The sequence below is a fragment of the Rhea americana genome, unplaced genomic scaffold, assembly GCF_003343005.1.
Source record: "Rhea americana isolate MKP2758 unplaced genomic scaffold, rheAme1 scaffold_84, whole genome shotgun sequence".
NCBI lineage: Eukaryota > Metazoa > Chordata > Aves > Rheiformes > Rheidae > Rhea > Rhea americana.
The window spans coordinates 2,794,083-2,800,082 of NW_028187023.1; positions in this window are offsets into that span (position 1 = coordinate 2,794,083).

Genomic DNA, 6,000 nt, shown 5'->3' on the forward strand with positions numbered 1-6,000 from the left:
AGCTAGAGTGAGGCAATGCCTTAAGTAGCTTGCAGAGATTAAGGACTCATCTGCACCTCCCAAATAATATGAACAGCACCTGATTTGCCCCAAATTCTTCAGCCCAGTTTGGGAAGGCACTAATTAAATAGCTGTCACTGATTGTAGCCAGTCTTTAAGAACTGGTAAGTAAGGTGTTGGCTGATCTTGGGTTGTACCTCCTTTTGCTCCCCATACCCTCCAGCTGCCCTATAAACAGGATTGGGTTCTAGCTGTAGAATATCATAAAAACAAAGTGGAATGATGCTGTGGAGCAGGGGCAGAGTAGGGCTCTCTGTATGCATTCCCCAAGCAGAGTATCTTCAGTGCCCCCTGTTAAGAGATACCCTTGATGGAGGTGATTTATGAGAAACCCAGTAACAAAAGGATTTTTCTGCTCCAGCTGCTAAATCAAGACTTACTTAAGATCATGTAATTTCAACAGTTACCATATTTTAACTGTTTCCCTCAAGCAATAAGCAGTCTTCTCAGCTAATTTGTTTATGGTTGCTGACACCCCCTCCCCCGCCCCCATACCTCATGTGGTTAACCTTAYGTGGTTAGGAAGAAGTGCCATCACTTTATGCTGGCTTAATTACAGGAGACTGATTAATTTATACAAGTCTGTGGGAGAACCAAAATGAATGGCAAAATGTTGCTAATGTAGCTGGTGGAAACAAATATAAGGCAATAGAAATAAGAAGCTAGTGCTTTGCCGGATAGGCTCTTCTTTTTGGCAACTACAGTTCAACTTTAAAGATTATGAAACATCATGCAGTTTTTAATGTACTCTTAATGTGTTTAATAAAATTGTTGTCTGGGTAATTGGAGACAACCACTGCAGTCTGGTGTAAACTCTTGCAGAGACGTGAGGAAGGAAGAGGTGCCTTTGGGTGCATTTCTGTTACAAGAGTTACTTTTGAAAGCTTAAACACTAAGCAGCTGTGCTGTTGCAGGTGTCTCGATGATGGTGAGTGTGCCTGTATTCAGAAAGAAAATGGGGAAAAAAAAAAAAAAGGTTTCTCATCAGCATTTTTATCAGAGACTCCCTGGGGATGAGGACAGCAGCAAGACTAAGAGGAGCGGTCATCTATTGTTCCAGCTTACARATTAAACCATTCTTCTACTGATAGGTGCAAGGCTTATCCCAGCATCGCTCCMGGCAGAATTGCAGAACATTTCAACCCTTTTTATCGTAGCATTTTTTCCTCTGTTATCTAAAATGTCTAGAGGTTAACTAGCCATTACAGTGGATGGTGGGATAGGAAAAAAGCCTCATTCAGAAAATAGAGCTAATGAAAAGTAAGCTGTGTTATGATTAATGACACCAAGCCCCTGCAGTATTTAGGAAATCTGAAAGTCAAGATGAAACTATTAAAAGGGAGAAGATGCCCATTCTGTACTTGCTCTGTATGTATGCCCAGTCAGTGTCTCGAGTGGCAATTACTTTAGAGTATACAATTATAGCTTGTGTTGGAATCTGGGGGAATTAATATGCTTCTGCTGCCTGAAGAAATACCTCAAAGGAGGTGCTCTTTTGTTATACTGGGTGCTAGCTGAGTGTCTGCACTCAGGACTGAAGAGTGCTGCTAAAAACCTCTTTGCTAATTAGAATGCTAATTTGAATAAAATGCTAACCTGAATGACCTTTCGCGTAGCACCTCTTAGGTGAACTTTGCCTCCAGATGGTTAGGCTATGAGCAGAGTCCCATTTTAGGACCAGAGTGGATTTCCCGTGCTTCACTTTTGCTTTTTGAYGGAAAAACTGAGGAACAGCTGATTTTGAGCAAAACTGTGCTTTCTGGCATCTACTCTGTGTAGATGTTTCATGTGCGCATGGAATGCTAAACCTGGGAAATTTGCCTTGCTTATCCCTGCAGTCGTGTGCGCTGCAACAAATTCCTGCTCCTCAGTCAGACTTTTCTTTTTTCCCCTTCTGCGAAAGCTGTATGCGGGACTGCGGTAGCAGCGAGGCCTTACCTCCAAACACTGTCTGTCAGTATGTCTCGCTGCAGAGGGTCCTTCCTTGCCAGGTGATTTAGACTTTCAGCTGGCTGAGGGTTCTCCTTAGCGCAGTTTGCAACAGTCTTGTCGTGTCTCGTGCTCGTAGCCCTCCTTCCTCTGTGGTCGGATCCCCACTTGAGAACGTAGAAGGGGCAGCAAGAAGTGTGATCTTGTTTCTGTGCTATGTGCACGCGCAGCACAAGCACTGAGCTTGCACTGACTAGCTGTGAAGAAAGCCAGGAAGCAGAGAGCGTTTACACATTTACARAAGAAGTGGAGGCTGCAGCGCGTTGGGCCTGGAGCACGTAGCAGGATGTGTTAGTGGAGGATATGAAGAACGTAAGCATTTTGGTCCTTGCCATTTCCAGTTCTGGATGAAGTCCTAACTCAGAGCATCCCTAGCTTTCTAAGGCCTTGGCTTCAATGGCAATACCAATGGTGCAGGTAAGTGAATGTTGAATGTATATGTAAGAGCAATTATGGATATTTTTGTGTGTGTGTAGGACATTTCTATGGTATTTAGATTAAATAAAAACATGGTTTAGTCAATCTTGTTTTCTAGATATCTATTTATTTTATATAAAAGTTAACCCTATGACTTCTTTCCCTCTGTGGAAAACTAGACTGGATGGAACAACATAGGTGGAAAATTAGTGAATTGCAGTCAATGTCTAAATTTTTCCAGTGGAGAAATGCCTTGTATAAAGTAGCCCTGAAKCTAACCCTGTTTTAGAAGCTTGGAGGGAGGGTTCTGATCTCTTGACTTGTGTTGGAACAGCTGAAGAAAGYACTCGCTCAGAGTGGGCAGCCGTCGGCTCTGAATCTCAATGCGTCCAGCTGGCTGTTGGGCTGTTTTGTCAGATCTTAAAAATGTTGATGCTGCTTCAGTTGTCTCCCTKCAATAATATATAGTGATTAAACATTCACTTGCCAAACAAATTCTAACAAAACCCTCACTTGCAGGATTTTTTGGCTGGCTATCATATCCGAGCTAGCATACTGGATGTGGTACGTGTGTTCTCGTGTTGTTCTGGATGTTAGCACCATTTCCATAGGGGAGGAACTATGGCAGAGAGAAATCAAGTTACATGGCTCGAATCAGATAGGGAGATTCTGGCATGGATGGAAACATTGTCCAGATGTGCCAAACCCTGCTTTGGTGCCCTCATCATGAAGGCAAGGGTTTTTTTTTGTTTGTTTTTTTGTTTTTGTTTTTCTGGGGTTTTTTTGGTGCTGAAAATTAACTGGTTAAATAAGTGGTTATGCCTTCAAAACTGTGCTGTCCCTGAGAATAACTGCTCTGAATATCTAGCTTGTTTCTGTTCAGAGAGCACAATGGTCATGAAAACCTCTAAAAATTGCTGGGCTTTATGTACCCCATGCTACTTATGTAGCATATACATACACATGTAAATGTCATTGGTGTGACTTGTATATTTTCTCTGCAGAAAACTTCCAGCAGAGCTTGCTAAACGATCACTATTGAGCTGTGTAACGTCTTCAAAGCATTTCCTCTTTAATTTTTTACCGTTGCTACTGTAATACCGGGATTGAATTGGATGATATTAGTCACAAGTGGCTAAAACACKGGTAAGATGGAATGGCCCAGGAAAGAGAAACTAGAAATGCAGGTGGTATGAACACGAGGCAGAACAGCTTTGAACCCTGCTTTGGACCTGCTGGGGAAGGCTTGTTGTGCTTCGTAGCGTGCGGTGCTTCCTCCTCCCCCTGCGAGGAGGAGCGCGGGTTGCTGCGGCACCTCTGGGCCTCGCGCGTGGAGAGCGTGGGCAGAGCTGCCTGAGAAGTGGAACAGTTTCTGCAGAAGSCGCCTCGCACACCATGCGGCACTGTCCTTCCCCAGGGAAGAGGGCAAGGGCGTGTGTGCTGCTCGGATGATGATTTAAGAAAAAACAAAGCGAGCAAACAGAAATAAAACAAGCCAACCAGGCTATGTTTGTTTATTGCTGTTGGACAAGGTGCTGGTTGGAACCACCATAAATTAKCTGTTTTAGTAGCGTTTTCTCTTTATAATGGCCATGTGATAAACTTACGGTGTTCAGGCTTAATGGAGAAAATCTGGTGTATTGCAGGAGTGCTATGGCCCTTAAAAAAAACCTGTTTAGTGGRAATGCTTTTTTTCTATTTTTTTTAATTTTGTTCAGTTTTTAGTATTTACTGGAATTTTTTTGGAATATTTACATCTCTGGAAGAAGCCTTTTACTAGGATCCAAAAAAAGGAGCGATCTCTGTAGAGGCTGTGAGACATGACCATTGACCTTGGGGSTAATCCCTGAGCAAGTCACCTCCAAAAAGCCAGGCTGGGAGTCCTGTCTGCCCAGGAAGCAGTTGACTGGCTACTTTCTATCAAATCTCTTTACTTAAGTAAGCAATAAATTGACATCTTATTTTCTGACTTCCTGTAAGTCTCTTGAAATGATGCTCTGTCCACAGGAAAGAAATAGCTGATAGTTGAATTAAGGTAAATTATGGGCTGGTGAGGATGGATCTGTATTGGTTTGGGTGGGAGGGATTCGTGGAGAGCTTTGTCTGGACCATGCTGCTGAGACTGATTTTTTGACTAAGGGATGGTGTCAAAGGAGGTTATAAATCTACRGAAGTCTCTTTACTCTAATGGCCACTTGCTGGATAACTCTTTTCTTTGAGCTCTGCAGGACTGCTCTGAGATTCTGCCTATCTGACATAATTTTAATTGTACAGAAGGATCAGAGTCTATCAATGCGTCACATTAGATGTGGATAGGCGGTAGTCGCTTTTGCTCTGTTTAGAATAGCYTTTGCACACAACTATATGTGGAAAGATGAAGCCTCATTTTGATACATGTGACATTCTAATCTTTGTTAGAATGATATGTCATAAATGAAAGTTTACTTAGGCTATTTTTTACTACTACTCAGTATTGCTCCAAGTACCTGCAACTACGTCCCATGATTGCTAAAGGTTCTGTGGTTGAAAACAGCAGTGAGGCCTATTGGCATCTTCATTGGTTCCATTCTCCAGTGTGCTTATCCTTAAGCTGAAAAGCATCTCCAGCAGAAGGGTGGCCTATGACAGTGCCGTCTTGCTTCTGTGTCAGCTTGCACCGGTGTTTGCATCAGAGCTGTTTGAGCAAGGCTGCATCATGTGTAGCAAAAAAAAGGGACAACATACTAGCAAAGTAATTCTCATGGCAGTATAACCTGTCTCAACAGGGAGGTTTTTGGAGTAGAGCTCCAGTGATTTTTTTTTTTCACTGCGACCTGCAGCTCTGCCCTCCCATAAGGAGCCATCAGGACTGAAACATCCACCTAGAAATGTGAAATGATTCTAGAACAAAAGTGCTTTGGGGAAAGAGGGTTAAGCTTAACTGGTAGGCCTGGAAGGTGCAGCCCCCTCAAGTTGCTGTGTGGTGTGACAGATCTGACCACATATCAGAAGAAATGACTTTTTGCCTCTGCTTCTCCCACTGTGTTGGTTATGCTGTTCTCCTCTATTCATGGTCAGGTTAGGACCATGTGGGTTGTYGCAAGAATTGTACTTCACCAATTCAGTGTGTGGGGGGGAAACTCTTGTGGGGGGGAAGTTTTTCTCTCAGCTTTCACTTTATCAGGCTTAAACCACCTCCTTCTAGCCTAGTCATACTGTAGGTTAACTATGCCTATGATCATCCTTCGTATTCTCCTTTGTACCTCTTCAAGGCTAAGTTTTTCTTGGACGTATGCAGCCAGAGCTGTATAGATGGGATCTCCTGTGGGCCKGGTGCAGTGGTTTACATCTTCCCCTACCTCCAGTGCAGACCATGACTGTGTTTGCCTTTTTTTTTCACTTGCATCAGATAGTTATCTTGCTAAATGCTATACACTCAGATCTCCCATCTTCCCTCCTATTAAATGATGAATTCCCTCTTTGAATCCAGATTGATTAATCTCTATATACAGGTCTCTGTGCCTGTAGGCTGACAGGTTTTGCCAAGATCTTACA